Source organism: Idiotropiscis lumnitzeri, chromosome 16 (assembly GCF_059441095.1).
Source record: "Idiotropiscis lumnitzeri isolate Australia: NSW breed Sydney's pygmy pipehorse chromosome 16, RoL_Ilum_1.0, whole genome shotgun sequence".
Classification (NCBI taxonomy): domain Eukaryota; kingdom Metazoa; phylum Chordata; class Actinopteri; order Syngnathiformes; family Syngnathidae; genus Idiotropiscis; species Idiotropiscis lumnitzeri.
In genome coordinates this window covers 4,609,969-4,625,302 of record NC_142406.1, presented here as the reverse complement: position 1 = coordinate 4,625,302, position 15,334 = coordinate 4,609,969, and the positions used below count along the sequence as shown (strand labels likewise).

Here is a 15,334-nt window from a genome sequence, read left to right as displayed (position 1 = left end):
TTCGGCTGTTAACTGAAAGGTTGGTGGTTCAAGCCCACCCAGGGACGCACGAGTGGACTTCAGTTTTTAAATTTAATATAGTTTTGCTCATTCGTTTGTGAACTGAAGGGTTGGTGGTTCAAGTTCACTGGGACAAAGTCAAGGGATTCTGAGGGCTCTTCGTGGCAACTCCTTTGGCAAAGAATTGGCTAATATGTGTAAAATCTTAGCAGTAGACATGTCTCTGTGGCGCAATCGGTGAGCGCGTTCGGCTGTTAACTGAAAGGTTGGTGGTTCAAGCCCACCCAGGGACGTGCACAAGCATTATGGTTTTCAAATTTGGTATTGGTTTGCGCATTCGGTTGTGAACTGAAGGTTTAGTGGTTCAAGCTCACCTGGGACCAAGACAAGGGTTTCTGAGTGCCCTTTTGCTGCAATGACTTTGGCAAAGAATTGGCTTATATGTGTAAAATCTTAACAATAGATATCCTATTTTACATGTCTCTGTGGCGCAATCGGTGAGCGCGTTCGCCTGTTAACTAAAAGGTTGGTGGTTCAAGCCCACCCAGGGACGCACGCGTGGACTTCAGTTTTCAAATTTAATATAGCTTTGCTAATTCGTTTGTGAACTGAAGGGTTGGTGGTTCATGTTCACCTGGTACAAAGTCAAGGGTTTCTGAGTGCCGTTTCTTGGCGAAGAATTGGGATATATGTGTCTAATGTAATATTAGTAATCCCCTGCATATGTCTCTGTGGCGCAATTGGTGAGCGCGTTCAGCGCGTAATTGAAAGTTTGGTGGTTCAAGCCTATCCAGAGACGCACACAAGGATTTTGGTTATCAAATTTTGTATCGGTTTGCACATTCGGTTGTCAACTGAAGGGTTGGTGGTTCAAGTTCACCTGGGACAAAGTCAAGGGATTCTGAGTGCTGTTCGTGGCAAATCCTTTGGCAAAGAATTGGCTAATATGTGTAAAATCTTAGCAGCAGACATGTCTCTGTGGTGCAATCGGTGAGCGCGTTCGACTGTTAACTGAAAGGTTGGTGGTTCAAGCCCACCCAGGGACGTGCACAAGCATTATGGTTTTCAAATTTGGTATTGGTTTGCGCATTCGGTTGTGAACTGAAGGTTTAGTGGTTCAAGCTCACCTGGGACAAAGTCAAGGGATTCCGAGTGCTCTTCGTGGCAACTCCTTTGGCAAAGAATTGGCTAATATGTGTAAAATCTTAGCAGTCGACATGTCTCTGTGGCGCAATCGGTGAGCGCGTTCGGCTGTTAACTGAAAGGTTGGTGGTTCAAACCCACCCAGGGACGCACGCGTTGACTTCAGTTTTCAAATTTAATATAGATTTGCTAATTCGTTTGTGAACTGAAGGGTTGGTGGTTCATGTTCACCTGGTACAAAGTCAAGGGTTTCTGAGTGCCGTTTCTTGGCGAAGAATTGGGATATATGTGTCTAATCTAATATTAGTAATACCCTGCATATGTCTCTGTGGCGCAATTGGTGAGCGCGTTCAGCGAGTAACTGAAAGTTTGGTGGTTCAAGCCCATCCAGGGACGCACACAAGGATTTTGGTTATCAAATTTTATGTCGGTTTGCACATTCGGTTGTGAACTGAAGGGTTGGTGGTTCAAGCCCACCCAGGGACGCTCTCGTGGACTTCAGTTTTCAAATTTAATATAGCTTTGCTCATTCGTTTGTGAACTGAAGGGTTGGTGGTTCAAGTTCACCTGGGACAAAGTCAAGGGATTCCGAGTGCTCTTCGTGGCAAATCCTTTGGCAAAGAATTTGCTAATATGTGTAAAATCTTAGCAGTAGCCATGTCTCTGTGGCGCAATCGGTGAGCGCGTTCGTCTGTTAACTAAAAGGTTGGTGGTTCAAGCCCACCCAGGGAGGTGCACAATCATTTTGGTTATCAAATTTGGTATCGGTTTGCACATTCGTTTGTGAACTGAAGGGTTGGTGGTTCATGTTCACCTGGTACAAAGTCAAGGTTTTCTGAGTGCCGTTTCTTGGCGAAGAATTGGGATATATGTGTCAAATCTATTATTAGTAATCCCCTGCATATGTCTCTGTGGCGCAATTGGTGAGCGCGTTCAGCGCGTAATTGAAAATTTGGTGGTTCAAGCCTATCCAGGGACGCACACAAGGATTTTGGTTATCAAATTTTGTATCGGTTTGCACATTCGGTTGTCAACTGAAGGGTTGGTGGTTCAAGTTCACCTGGGACAAAGTCAAGGGATTCTGAGTGCTGTTCGTGGCAAATCCTTTGGCAAAGAATTGGCTAATATGTGTAAAATCTTAGCAGCAGACATGTCTCTGTGGTGCAATCGGTGAGCGCGTTCGACTGTTAACTGAAAGGTTGGTGGTTCAAGCCCACCCAGGGACGTGCACAAGCATTTTGGTTATCAAATTTGGTATCGGTTTGCACATTCGGTTGTCAACTGAAGGGTTGGTGGTTCAAGTTCACCTGGGACAAAGTCAAGGGATTCAGAGTGCTCTTCGTGGCAAATCCTTTGGCAAAGAATTGGCTAATATGTGTAAAATCTTAGCAGTAGACATGTCTCTGTGGCGCAATCGGTGAGCGCGTTCGGCTGTTAACTGAAAGGTTGGTGGTTCAAGCCCATCCAGGGACGCGCACAAGGATTTTGGTTTTCAAATTTTGTATCGGTTTGCGCATTCGGTTGTGAACTGAAGGGTTGGTGGTTCAAGTTCACCTGGGACAAAGTCAAGGGATTCTGAGTGCTCTTCGTGGCAAATCCTTTGGCAAAGAATTGGCTAATATGTGTAAAATCTTAGCAGAAGACATGTCTCTGTGGCGCAATCGGTGAGCGCGTTCGGCTGTTAACTGAAAGGTTGGTGGTTCAAACCCACCCAGGGACGCACGTGTGGACTTCAGTTTTCAAATTTAATATAGCTTTGCTCATTCGTTTGTGAACTGAAGGGTTGGTGGTTCATGTTCACCTGGTACAAAGTCAAGGTTTTCTGAGTGCCGTTTCTTGGCGAAGAATTGGGATATATGTGTCAAATCTATTATTAGTAATCCCCTGCATATGTCTCTGTGGCGCAATTGGTGAGCGCGTTCAGCGCGTAATTGAAAGTTTGGTGGTTCAAGCCTATCCAGAGACGCACACAAGGATTTTGGTTATCAAATTTTGTATCGGTTTGCACATTCGGTTGTCAACTGAAGGGTTGGTGGTTCAAGTTCACCTGTGACAAAGTCAAGGGATTCTGAGTGCTGTTCGTGGCAAATCCTTTGGCAAAGAATTGGCTAATATGTGTAAAATCTTAGCAGCAGACATGTCTCTGTGGTGCAATCGGTGAGCGCGTTCGACTGTTAACTGAAAGGTTGGTGGTTCAAGCCCACCCAGGGACGTGCACAAGCATTATGGTTTTCAAATTTGGTATTGGTTTGCGCATTCGGTTGTGAACTGAAGGTTTCGTGGTTCAAGCTCACCTGGGACAAAGTCAAGGGATTCCGAGTGCTCTTCGCGGCAACTCCTTTGGCAAATAATTGGCTAATATGTGTAAAATCTTAGCAGTCGACATGTCTCTGTGGCGCAATCGGTGAGCGCGTTCGGCTGTTAACTGAAAGGTTGGTGGTTCAAACCCACCCAGGGACGCACGCGTCGACTTCAGTTTTCAAATTTAATATAGATTTGCTAATTCGTTTGTGAACTGAAGGGTTGGTGGTTCAAGCCCAACCAGGGAGGTGCACAAGCATTTTGGTTATCAAATTTTATGTCGGTTTGCACATTCGGTTGTGAACTGAAGGGTTGGTGGTTCAAGCCCACCCAGGGACGCTCTCGTGGACTTCAGTTTTCAAATTTAATATAGCTTTGCTCATTCGTTTGTGAACTGAAGGGTTGGTGGTTCAAGTTCACCTGGGACAAAGTCAAGGGATTCTGAGTGCTGTTCGTGGCAAATCCTTTGGCAAAGAATTGGCTAATATGTGTAAAATCTTAGCAGCAGACATGTCTCTGTGGTGCAATCGGTGAGCGCGTTCGACTGTTAACTGAAAGGTTGGTGGTTCAAGCCCATCCAGGGACGCGCACAAGGATTTTGGTTTTCAAATTTTGTGTCGGTTTGCGCATTCGGTTGTGAACTGAAGGGTTGGTGGTTCAAGTTCACCTGGGACAAAGTCAAGGGATTCTGAGTGCTCTTCGTGGCAACTCCTTTGGCAAAGAATTGGCTAATATGTGTAAAATCTTAGCAGAAGACATGTCTCTGTGGCGCAATCGGTGAGCGCGTTCGGCTCTTAACTGAAAGGTTGGTGGTTCTAACCCACCCAGGGACGCACGTGTGGACTTCTGTTTTCAAATTTAATATAGCTTTGCTCATTCGTTTGTGAACTGAAGGATTGGTGGTTCATGTTCACCTGGTACAAAGTCAAGGTTTTCTGAGTGCCGTTTCTTGGCGAAGAATTGGGATATATGTGTCAAATCTATTATTAGTAATCCCCTGCATATGTCTCTGTGGCGCAATTGGTGAGCGCGTTCAGCGCGTAATTGAAAGTTTGGTGGTTCAAGCCTATCCAGGGACGCACACAAGGCTTTGGTTATCAAATTTTGTATCGGTTTGCACATTCGGTTGTCAACTGAAGGGTTGGTGGTTCAAGTTCACCTGGGACAAAGTCAAGGGATTCTGAGTGCTGTTCGTGGCAAATCCTTTGGCAAATAATTGGCTAATATGTGTAAAATCTTTGCAGCAGACATGTCTCTGTGGTGCAATCGGTGAGCGCGTTCGACTGTTAACTGAAAGGTTGGTGGTTCAAGCCCACCCAGGGACGTGCACAAGCATTTTGGTTATCAAATTTGGTATCGGTTTGCACATTCGGTTGTCAACTGAAGGGTTGGTGGTTCAAGTTCACCTGGGACAAAGTCAAGGGATTCAGAGTGCTCTTCGTGGCAAATCCTTTGGCAAAGAATTGGCTAATATGTGTAAAATCTTAGCAGTAGACATGTCTCTGTGGCGCAATCGGTGAGTGCGTTCGGCTGTTAACTGAAAGGTTGGTGGTTCAAGCCCACCCAGGGACGCACGAGTGGACTTCAGTTTTCAAATTTAATATAGCTTTGCTCATTCGTTTGTGAACTGAAGGATTGGTGGTTCATGTTCACCTGGTACAAAGTCAAGGGTTTCTGAGTGCAGTTTCTTGGCGAAGAATTGGGATATATGTGTCAAATCTAATATTAGTAATCCCCTGCATATGTCTCTGTGGCGCAATTGGTGAGCGTGTTCGACTGTTAACTGAAAGGTTGGTGGTTCAAGCCCACCCAGGTACGTGCACAAGAATTTTGGTTATCAAATTTGGTATCGGTTTGCACATTCGGTTGTGAACTGAAGGGTTGGTGGTTCAAGTTCACCTGGGACAAAGTCAAGGGATTCCGAGTGCTCTTCGTGGCAACTCCTTTGGCAAAGAATTAGCTAATATGTGTAAAATCTTAGCAGTCGACATGTCTCTGTGGCGCAATCGGTTAGCGCGTTCGGCTGTTAACTGAAAGGTTGGTGGTTCAAGCCCACCCAGGTACGAGCACAAGCATTATGGTTTTCAAATTTGGTATTGGTTTGCGCATTCGGTTGTGAACTGAAGGTTAAGTGGTTCAAGCTCACCTGGGACCAAGACGAGGGTTTCTGAGTGCCCTTTTGCTGAAATGACTTTGGCAAAGAATTGGCTTATATGTGTAAAATCTTAACAATAGATATCCTATTGTACATGTCTCTGTGGCGCAATCGGTGAGCGCGTTCGGCTGTTAACTGAAAGGTTGGTGGTTCAATCCCACCCAGGGACGCTCGCGAGGACTTCAGTTTTCAAATTTAATATAGCTTTGCTCATTCGTTTGTGAACTGAAGGGTTGGTGGTTCAAGTTCACTGGGACAAAGTCAAGGGATTGAGTGCTCTTCGTGGCAACTCCTTTGGCAAAGAATTGGCTAATATGTGTAAAATCTTAGCAGTCGACATGTCTCTGTGGCGCAATCGGTGAGCGCGTTCGTCTGTTAACTGAAAGGTTGGTGGTTCAAGCCCACCCAGGGACGCACGAGTGGACTTCAGTTTTTAAATTTAATCTAGCTTTGCTCATTCGTTTGTGAACTGAAGGGTTGGTGGTTCAAGTTCACTGGGACAAAGTCAAGGGATTCTGAGTGCTCTTCGTGGCAACTCCTTTGGCAAAGAATTGGCTAATATGTGTAAAATCTTAGCAGTGGACATGTCTCTGTGGCGCAATCGGTGAGCGCGTTCGGCTGTTAACTGAAAGGTTGGTGGTTCAAGCCCACCCAGGGACGTGCACAAGCATTATGGTTTTCAAATTTGGTATTGGTTTGCGCATTCGGTTGTGAACTGAAGGTTTAGTGGTTCAAGCTCACCTGGGACAAAGTCAAGGGATTCCGAGTGCTCTTCGTGGCAACTCCTTTGGCAAAGAATTGGCTAATATGTGTAAAATCTTAGCAGTCGACATGTCTCTGTGGCGCAATCGGTGAGCGCGTTCGGCTGTTAACTGAAAGGTTGGTGGTTCAAACCCACCCAGGGACGCACGCGTCGCCTTCAGTTTTCAAATTTAATATAGATTTGCTAATTCGTTTGTGAACTGAAGGGTTGGTGGTTCATGTTCACCTGGTACAAAGTCAAGGGTTTCTGAGTGCCGTTTCTTGGCGAAGAATTGGGATATATGTGTCTAATCTAATATTAGTAATACCCTGCATATGTCTCTGTGGCGCAATTGGTGAGCGCGTTCAGCGAATAACTGAAAGTTTGGTGGTTCAAGCCCACCCAGGGACGCTCTCGTGGACTTCAGTTTTCAAATTTAATATAGCTTTGCTCATTCGTTTGTGAACTGAAGGGTTGGTGGTTCAAGTTCACCTGGGACAAAGTCAAGGGATTCCGAGTGCTCTTCGTGGCAAATCCTTTGGCAAAGAATTTGCTAATATGTGTAAAATCTTAGCAGTAGACATGTCTCTGTGGCGCAATCGGTGAGCGCGTTCGTCTGTTAACTGAAAGGTTGGTGGTTCAAGCCCACCCAGGGAGGTGCACAATCAATTTGGTTATCAAATTTGGTATCGGTTTGCACATTCGGTTGTGAACTGAAGGGTTGGTGGTTCATGTTCACCTGGTACAAAGTCAAGGTTTTCTGAGTGCCGTTTCTTGGCGAAGAATTGGGATATATGTGTCAAATCTATTATTAGTAATCCCCTGCATATGTCTCTGTGGCGCAATTGGTGAGCGCGTTCAGCGCGTAATTGAAAGTTTGGTGGTTCAAGCCTATCCAGGGACGCACACAAGGATTTTGGTTATCAAATTTTGTATCGGTTTGCACATTCGGTTGTCAACTGAAGGGTTGGTGGTTCAAGTTCACCTGGGACAAAGTCAAGGGATTCTGAGTGCTGTTCGTGGCAAATCCTTTGGCAAAGAATTGGTTAATATGTGTAAAATCTTAGCAGCAGACATGTCTCTGTGGTGCAATCGGTGAGCGCGTTCGACTGTTAACTGCAAGGTTGGTGGTTCAAGCCCACCCAGGGACGTGCACAAGCATTTTGGTTATCAAATTTGGTATCGGTTTGCACATTCGGTTGTCAACTGAAGGGTTGGTGGTTCAAGTTCACCTGGGACAAAGTCAAGGGATTCAGAGTGCTCTTCGTGGCAAATCCTTTGGCAAAGAATTGGCTAATATGTGTAAAATCTTAGCAGTAGACATGTCTCTGTGGCGCAATCGGTGAGCGCGTTCGGCTGTTAACTGAAAGGTTGGTGGTTCAACCCCATCCAGGGACGCGCACAAGGATTTTGGTTTTCAAATTTTGTATCGGTTTGCGCATTCGGTTGTGAACTGAAGGGTTGGTGGTTCAAGTTCACCTGGCACAAAGTCAAGGGATTCTGAGTGCTCTTCGTGGCAACTCCTTTGGCAAAGAATTGGCTAATATGTGTAAAATCTTAGCAGAAGACATGTCTCTGTGGCGCAATCGGTGAGCGCGTTCGGCTGTTAACTGAAAGGTTGGTGGTTCAAACCCACCCAGGGACGCACGTGTGGACTTCAGTTTTCAAATTTAATATAGCTTTGCTCATTCGTTTGTGAACTGAAGGGTTGGTGGTTCATGTTCACCTGGTACAAAGTCGAGGTTTTCTGAGTGCCGTTTCTTGGCGAAGAATTGGGATATATGTGTCAAATCTATTATTAGTAATCCCCTGCATATGTCTCTGTGGCGCAATTGGTGAGCGCGTTCAGCGCGTAATTGAAAGTTTGGTGGTTCAAGCCTATCCAGAGACGCACACAAGGATTTTGGTTATCAAATTTTGTATCGGTTTGCACATTCGGTTGTCAACTGAAGGGTTGGTGGTTCAAGTTCACCTGGGACAAAGTCAAGGGATTCTGAGTGCTGTTCGTGGCAAATCCTTTGGCAAAGAATTGGCTAATATGTGTAAAATCTTAGCAGCAGACATGTCTCTGTGGTGCAATCGGTGAGCGTGTTCGACTGTTAACTGAAAGGTTGGTTGTTCAAGCCCACCCAGGGACGTGCACAAGCATTATGGTTTTCAAATTTGGTATTGGTTTGCGCATTCGGTTGTGAACTGAAGGTTTAGTGGTTCAAGCTCACCTGGGACAAAGTCAAGGGATTCCGAGTGCTCTTCGTGGCAACTCCTTTGGCAAAGAATTGGCTAATATGTGTAAAATCTTAGCAGTCGACATGTCTCTGTGGCGCAATCGGTGAGCGCGTTCGGCTGTTAACTGAAAGGTTGGTGGTTCAAACCCACCCAGGGACGCACGCGTCGACTTCAGTTTTCAAATTTAATATAGATTTGCTAATTCGTTTGTGAACTGAAGGGTTGGTGGTTCATGTTCACCTGGTACAAAGTCAAGGGTTTCTGAGTGCCGTTTCTTGGCGAAGAATTGGGATATATGTGTCTAATCTAATATTAGTAATACCCTGCATATGTCTCTGTGGCGCAATTGGTGAGCGCGTTCAGCGAGTAACTGAAAGTTTGGTGGTTCAAACCCATCCAGGGACGCACACAAGGATTTTGGTTATCAAATTTTATGTCGGTTTGCACATTCGGTTGTGAACTGAAGGGTTGGTGGTTCAAGCCCATCCAGGGACGCACACAAGGATTTTGGTTATCAAATTTTATGTCGGTTTGCACATTCGGTTGTGAACTGAAGGGTTGGTGGTTCAAGCCCACCCAGGGACGCTCTCGTGGACTTCAGTTTTCAAATTTAATATAGCTTTGCTCATTCGTTTGTGAACTGAAGGGTTGGTGGTTCAAGTTCACCTGGGACAAAGTCAAGGGATTCCGAGTGCTCTTCGTGGCAAATCCTTTGGCAAAGAATTTGCTAATATGTGTAAAATCTTAGCAGTAGACATGTCTCTGTGGCGCAATCGGTGAGCGCGTTCGTCTGTTAACTGAAAGGTTGGTGGTTCAAGCCCACCCAGGGAGGTGCACAAGCATTTTGGTTATCAAATTTGGTATCGGTTTGCACATTCGGTTGTGAACTGAAGGGTTGGTGGTTCAAGCCCACCCAGGGACACACGAGTGGACTTCAGTTTTCAAATTTAATATAGCTTTGCTCATTCGTTTGTGAACTGAAGGATTGGTGGTTCATGTTCACCTGGTACAAAGTCAAGGGTTTCTGAGTGCAGTTTCTTGGCGAAGAATTGGGATATATGTGTCAAATCTAATATTAGTAATCCCCTGTATATGTCTCTGTGGCGCAATTGGTGAGCGTGTTCGACTGTTAACTGAAAGGTTGGTGGTTCAAGCCCACCCAGGTACGTGCACAAGAATTTTGGTTATCAAATTTGGTATCGGTTTGCACATTCGGTTGTGAACTGAAGGGTTGGTGGTTCAAGTTCACCTGGGACAAAGTCAAGGGATTGAGTGCTCTTCGTGGCAACTCCTTTGGCAAAGAATTGGCTAATATGTGTAAAATCTTAGCAGTCGACATGTCTCTGTGGCGCAATCGGTGAGCGCGTTCGGCTGTTAACTGAAAGGTTGGTGGTTCAAGCCCACCCAGGGACGTGCACAAGCATTATGGTTTTCAAATTTGGTATTGGTTTGCGCATTCGGTTGTGAACTGAAGGTTTAGTGGTTCAAGCTCACCTGGGACAAAGTCAAGGGATTCCGAGTGCTCTTCGTGGCAACTCCTTTGGCAAAGAATTTGCTAATATGTGTAAAATCTTAGCAGTAGACATGTCTCTGTGGCGCAATCGGTGAGCGCGTTCGTCTGTTAACTGAAAGGTTGGTGGTTCAAGCCCACCCAGGGAGGTGCACAATCAATTTGGTTATCAAATTTGGTATCGGTTTGCACATTCGGTTGTGAACTGAAGGGTTGGTGGTTCATGTTCACCTGGTACAAAGTCAAGGTTTTCTGAGTGCCGTTTCTTGGCGAAGAATTGGGATATATGTGTCAAATCTATTATTAGTAATCCCCTGCATATGTCTCTGTGGCGCAATTGGTGAGCGCGTTCAGCGCGTAATTGAAAGTTTGGTGGTTCAAGCCTATCCAGAGACGCACACAAGGATTTTGGTTATCAAATTTTGTATCGGTTTGCACATTCGGTTGTCAACTGAAGGGTTGGTGGTTCAAGTTCACCTGGGACAAAGTCAAGGGATTCTGAGTGCTGTTCGTGGCAAATCCTTTGGCAAAGAATTGGCTAATATGTGTAAAATCTTAGCAGCAGACATGTCTCTGTGGTGCAATCGGTGAGCGTGTTCGACTGTTAACTGAAAGGTTGGTGGTTCAAGCCCACCCAGGGACGTGCACAAGCATTATGGTTTTCAAATTTGGTATTGGTTTGCGCATTCGGTTGTGAACTGAAGGTTTAGTGGTTCAAGCTCACCTGGGACAAAGTCAAGGGATTCCGAGTGCTCTTCGTGGCAACTCCTTTGGCAAAGAATTGGCTAATATGTGTAAAATCTTAGCAGTAGACATGTCTCTGTGGCGCAATCGGTGAGCGCGTTCGTCTGTTAACTGAAAGGTTGGTGGTTCAAGCCCACCCAGGGAGGTGCACAAGCATTTTGGTTATCAAATTTGGTATCGGTTTGCACATTCGGTTGTGAACTGAAGGGTTGGTGGTTCAAGCCCACCCAGGGACGCACGAGTGGACTTCAGTTTTCAAATTTAATATAGCTTTGCTCATTCGTTTGTGAACTGAAGGATTGGTGGTTCATGTTCACCTGGTACAAAGTCAAGGGTTTCTGAGTGCAGTTTCTTGGCGAAGAATTGGGATATATGTGTCAAATCTAATATTAGTAATCCCCTGTATATGTCTCTGTGGCGCAATTGGTGAGCGTGTTCGACTGTTAACTGAAAGGTTGGTGGTTCAAGCCCACCCAGGTACGTGCACAAGAATTTTGGTTATCAAATTTGGTATCGGTTTGCACATTCGGTTGTGAACTGAAGGGTTGGTGGTTCAAGTTCACCTGGGACAAAGTCAAGGGATTCCGAGTGCTCTTCGTGGCAAATCCTTTGGCAAAGGATTGGCTAATATGTGTAAAATCTTAGCAGTGGACAAGTCTCTGTGGCGCAATCGGTGAGCGCGTTCGGCTGTTAACTGAAAGGTTGGTGGTTCAAGCCCACCCAGGGACGCACGAGTGGACTTCAGTTTTTAAATTTAATATAGCTTTGCTCATTCGTTTGTGAACTGAAGGGTTGGTGGTTCAAGTTCACTGGGACAAAGTCAAGGGATTCTGAGTGCTCTTCGTGGCAACTCCTTTGGCAAAGAATTGGCTAATATGTGTAAAATCTTAGCAGTGGACATGTCTCTGTGGCGCAATCGGTGAGCGCGTTCGGCTGTTAACTGAAAGGTTGGTGGTTCAAGCCCACCCAGGGACGTACACAAGCATTATGGTTTTCAAATTTGGTATTGGTTTGCGCATTCGGTTGTGAACTGAAGGTTAAGTGGTTCAAGCTCACCTGGGACCAAGACGAGGGTTTCTGAGTGCCCTTTTGCTGAAATGACTTTGGCAAAGAATTGGCTTATATGTGTAAAATCTTAACAATAGATATCCTATTGTACATGTCTCTGTCGCGCAATCGGTGAGCGCGTTCGGCTGTTAACTGAAAGGTTGGTGGTTCAAGCCCACCCAGGGACGCACGAGTGGACTTCAGTTTTTAAATTTAATATAGTTTTGCTCATTCGTTTGTGAACTGAAGGGTTGGTGGTTCAAGTTCACTGGGACAAAGTCAAGGGATTCTGAGTGCTCTTCGTGGCAACTCCTTTGGCAAAGAATTGGCTTATATGTGTAAAATCTTAACAATAGATATCCTATTGTACATGTCTCTGTGGCGCAATCGGTGAGCGCGTTCGGCTGTTAACTGAAAGGTTGGTGGTTCAAGCCCACCCAGGGACGCACGAGTGGACTTCAGTTTTTAAATTTAATATAGCTTTGCTCATTCGTTTGTGAACTGAAGGGTTGGTGGTTCAAGTTCACTGGGACAAAGTCAAGGGATTCTGAGGGCTCTTCGTGGCAACTCCTTTGGCAAAGAATTGGCTAATATGTGTAAAATCTTAGCAGTAGACATGTCTCTGTGGCGCAATCGGTGAGCGCGTTCGGCTGTTAACTGAAAGGTTGGTGGTTCAAGCCCACCCAGGGACGTGCACAAGCATTATGGTTTTCAAATTTGGTATTGGTTTGCGCATTCGGTTGTGAACTGAAGGTTTAGTGGTTCAAGCTCACCTGGGACCAAGACAAGGGTTTCTGAGTGCCCTTTTGCTGCAATGACTTTGGCAAAGAATTGGCTTATATGTGTAAAATCTTAACAATAGATATCCTATTTTACATGTCTCTGTGGCGCAATCGGTGAGCGCGTTCGCCTGTTAACTAAAAGGTTGGTGGTTCAAGCCCACCCAGGGAAGCACGCGTGGACTTCAGTTTTCAAATTTAATATAGCTTTGCTAATTCGTTTGTGAACTGAAGGGTTGGTGGTTCATGTTCACCTGGTACAAAGTCAAGGGTTTCTGAGTGCCGTTTCTTGGCGAAGAATTGGGATATATGTGTCTAATGTAATATTAGTAATCCCCTGCATATGTCTCTGTGGCGCAATTGGTGAGCGCGTTCAGCGCGTAATTGAAAGTTTGGTGGTTCAAGCCTATCCAGAGACGCACACAAGGATTTTGGTTATCAAATTTTGTATCGGTTTGCACATTCGGTTGTCAACTGAAGGGTTGGTGGTTCAAGTTCACCTGGGACAAAGTCAAGGGATTCTGAGTGCTGTTCGTGGCAAATCCTTTGGCAAAGAATTGGCTAATATGTGTAAAATCTTAGCAGCAGACATGTCTCTGTGGTGCAATCGGTGAGCGCGTTCGACTGTTAACTGAAAGGTTGGTGGTTCAAGCCCACCCAGGGACGTGCACAAGCATTATGGTTTTCAAATTTGGTATTGGTTTGCGCATTCGGTTGTGAACTGAAGGTTTAGTGGTTCAAGCTCACCTGGGACAAAGTCAAGGGATTCCGAGTGCTCTTCGTGGCAACTCCTTTGGCAAAGAATTGGCTAATATGTGTAAAATCTTAGCAGTCGACATGTCTCTGTGGCGCAATCGGTGAGCGCGTTCGGCTGTTAACTGAAAGGTTGGTGGTTCAAACCCACCCAGGGACGCACGCGTTGACTTCAGTTTTCAAATTTAATATAGATTTGCTAATTCGTTTGTGAACTGAAGGGTTGGTGGTTCATGTTCACCTGGTACAAAGTCAAGGGTTTCTGAGTGCCGTTTCTTGGCGAAGAATTGGGATATATGTGTCTAATCTAATATTAGTAATACCCTGCATATGTCTCTGTGGCGCAATTGGTGAGCGCGTTCAGCGAGTAACTGAAAGTTTGGTGGTTCAAGCCCATCCAGGGACGCACACAAGGATTTTGGTTATCAAATTTTATGTCGGTTTGCACATTCGGTTGTGAACTGAAGGGTTGGTGGTTCAAGCCCACCCAGGGACGCTCTCGTGGACTTCAGTTTTCAAATTTAATATAGCTTTGCTCATTCGTTTGTGAACTGAAGGGTTGGTGGTTCAAGTTCACCTGGGACAAAGTCAAGGGATTCCGAGTGCTCTTCGTGGCAAATCCTTTGGCAAAGAATTTGCTAATATGTGTAAAATCTTAGCAGTAGCCATGTCTCTGTGGCGCAATCGGTGAGCGCGTTCGTCTGTTAACTAAAAGGTTGGTGGTTCAAGCCCACCCAGGGAGGTGCACAATCATTTTGGTTATCAAATTTGGTATCGGTTTGCACATTCGTTTGTGAACTGAAGGGTTGGTGGTTCATGTTCACCTGGTACAAAGTCAAGGTTTTCTGAGTGCCGTTTCTTGGCGAAGAATTGGGATATATGTGTCAAATCTATTATTAGTAATCCCCTGCATATGTCTCTGTGGCGCAATTGGTGAGCGCGTTCAGCGCGTAATTGAAAATTTGGTGGTTCAAGCCTATCCAGGGACGCACACAAGGATTTTGGTTATCAAATTTTGTATCGGTTTGCACATTCGGTTGTCAACTGAAGGGTTGGTGGTTCAAGTTCACCTGGGACAAAGTCAAGGGATTCTGAGTGCTGTTCGTGGCAAATCCTTTGGCAAAGAATTGGCTAATATGTGTAAAATCTTAGCAGCAGACATGTCTCTGTGGTGCAATCGGTGAGCGCGTTCGACTGTTAACTGAAAGGTTGGTGGTTCAAGCCCACCCAGGGACGTGCACAAGCATTTTGGTTATCAAATTTGGTATCGGTTTGCACATTCGGTTGTCAACTGAAGGGTTGGTGGTTCAAGTTCACCTGGGACAAAGTCAAGGGATTCAGAGTGCTCTTCGTGGCAAATCCTTTGGCAAAGAATTGGCTAATATGTGTAAAATCTTAGCAGTAGACATGTCTCTGTGGCGCAATCGGTGAGCGCGTTCGGCTGTTAACTGAAAGGTTGGTGGTTCAAGCCCATCCAGGGACGCGCACAAGGATTTTGGTTTTCAAATTTTGTATCGGTTTGCGCATTCGGTTGTGAACTGAAGGGTTGGTGGTTCAAGTTCACCTGGGACAAAGTCAAGGGATTCTGAGTGCTCTTCTTGGCAAATCCTTTGGCAAAGAATTGGCTAATATGTGTAAAATCTTAGCAGAAGACATGTCTCTGTGGCGCAATCGGTGAGCGCGTTCGGCTGTTAACTGAAAGGTTGGTGGTTCAAACCCACCCAGGGACGCACGTGTGGACTTCAGTTTTCAAATTTAATATAGCTTTGCTCATTCGTTTGTGAACTGAAGGGTTGGTGGTTCATGTTCACCTGGTACAAAGTCAAGGTTTTCTGAGTGCCGTTTCTTGGCGAAGAATTGGGATATATGTGTCAAATCTATTATTAGTAATCCCCTGCATATGTCTCTGTGGCGCAATTGGTGAGCGCGTTCAG

At 45.4% G+C, this 15,334-nt stretch overlaps 20 non-coding genes across 20 annotated transcripts; all 20 read left to right on the top strand.

Annotated features, from left to right (window-relative positions):
• Positions 1-219: 219 nt before the first annotated feature.
• On the top strand, positions 220-293 carry trnan-guu (transfer RNA asparagine (anticodon GUU)). The gene has a single exon. It is a non-coding gene; the product is annotated as a tRNA-Asn (tRNA).
• Positions 294-1,219: 926 nt separating this feature from the next.
• trnan-guu (transfer RNA asparagine (anticodon GUU)) lies at positions 1,220-1,293 on the top strand. Its single transcript has one exon. It is a non-coding gene; the product is annotated as a tRNA-Asn (tRNA).
• Positions 1,294-1,465: 172 nt separating this feature from the next.
• trnat-agu (transfer RNA threonine (anticodon AGU)) lies at positions 1,466-1,539 on the top strand. The gene has a single exon. It is a non-coding gene; the product is annotated as a tRNA-Thr (tRNA).
• A 1,250-nt stretch (positions 1,540-2,789) lies between these two features.
• Positions 2,790-2,863, top strand: trnan-guu (transfer RNA asparagine (anticodon GUU)). Its single transcript has one exon. It is a non-coding gene; the product is annotated as a tRNA-Asn (tRNA).
• A 666-nt stretch (positions 2,864-3,529) lies between these two features.
• On the top strand, positions 3,530-3,603 carry trnan-guu (transfer RNA asparagine (anticodon GUU)). The gene has a single exon. It is a non-coding gene; the product is annotated as a tRNA-Asn (tRNA).
• Positions 3,604-5,695: 2,092 nt separating this feature from the next.
• On the top strand, positions 5,696-5,769 carry trnan-guu (transfer RNA asparagine (anticodon GUU)). The gene has a single exon. It is a non-coding gene; the product is annotated as a tRNA-Asn (tRNA).
• Positions 5,770-6,185: 416 nt separating this feature from the next.
• Positions 6,186-6,259, top strand: trnan-guu (transfer RNA asparagine (anticodon GUU)). The gene has a single exon. It is a non-coding gene; the product is annotated as a tRNA-Asn (tRNA).
• A 173-nt stretch (positions 6,260-6,432) lies between these two features.
• On the top strand, positions 6,433-6,506 carry trnan-guu (transfer RNA asparagine (anticodon GUU)). The gene has a single exon. It is a non-coding gene; the product is annotated as a tRNA-Asn (tRNA).
• Positions 6,507-6,678: 172 nt separating this feature from the next.
• On the top strand, positions 6,679-6,752 carry trnai-aau (transfer RNA isoleucine (anticodon AAU)). The gene has a single exon. It is a non-coding gene; the product is annotated as a tRNA-Ile (tRNA).
• A 1,160-nt stretch (positions 6,753-7,912) lies between these two features.
• trnan-guu (transfer RNA asparagine (anticodon GUU)) lies at positions 7,913-7,986 on the top strand. The gene has a single exon. It is a non-coding gene; the product is annotated as a tRNA-Asn (tRNA).
• A 666-nt stretch (positions 7,987-8,652) lies between these two features.
• Positions 8,653-8,726, top strand: trnan-guu (transfer RNA asparagine (anticodon GUU)). The gene has a single exon. It is a non-coding gene; the product is annotated as a tRNA-Asn (tRNA).
• A 172-nt stretch (positions 8,727-8,898) lies between these two features.
• trnat-agu (transfer RNA threonine (anticodon AGU)) lies at positions 8,899-8,972 on the top strand. Its single transcript has one exon. It is a non-coding gene; the product is annotated as a tRNA-Thr (tRNA).
• A 934-nt stretch (positions 8,973-9,906) lies between these two features.
• trnan-guu (transfer RNA asparagine (anticodon GUU)) lies at positions 9,907-9,980 on the top strand. Its single transcript has one exon. It is a non-coding gene; the product is annotated as a tRNA-Asn (tRNA).
• A 1,496-nt stretch (positions 9,981-11,476) lies between these two features.
• trnan-guu (transfer RNA asparagine (anticodon GUU)) lies at positions 11,477-11,550 on the top strand. The gene has a single exon. It is a non-coding gene; the product is annotated as a tRNA-Asn (tRNA).
• Positions 11,551-11,722: 172 nt separating this feature from the next.
• trnan-guu (transfer RNA asparagine (anticodon GUU)) lies at positions 11,723-11,796 on the top strand. The gene has a single exon. It is a non-coding gene; the product is annotated as a tRNA-Asn (tRNA).
• Positions 11,797-12,240: 444 nt separating this feature from the next.
• On the top strand, positions 12,241-12,314 carry trnan-guu (transfer RNA asparagine (anticodon GUU)). The gene has a single exon. It is a non-coding gene; the product is annotated as a tRNA-Asn (tRNA).
• Positions 12,315-12,486: 172 nt separating this feature from the next.
• Positions 12,487-12,560, top strand: trnan-guu (transfer RNA asparagine (anticodon GUU)). The gene has a single exon. It is a non-coding gene; the product is annotated as a tRNA-Asn (tRNA).
• A 926-nt stretch (positions 12,561-13,486) lies between these two features.
• Positions 13,487-13,560, top strand: trnan-guu (transfer RNA asparagine (anticodon GUU)). The gene has a single exon. It is a non-coding gene; the product is annotated as a tRNA-Asn (tRNA).
• A 172-nt stretch (positions 13,561-13,732) lies between these two features.
• trnat-agu (transfer RNA threonine (anticodon AGU)) lies at positions 13,733-13,806 on the top strand. The gene has a single exon. It is a non-coding gene; the product is annotated as a tRNA-Thr (tRNA).
• Positions 13,807-15,056: 1,250 nt separating this feature from the next.
• trnan-guu (transfer RNA asparagine (anticodon GUU)) lies at positions 15,057-15,130 on the top strand. The gene has a single exon. It is a non-coding gene; the product is annotated as a tRNA-Asn (tRNA).
• The last annotated feature ends 204 nt before the right edge of the window (positions 15,131-15,334 follow it).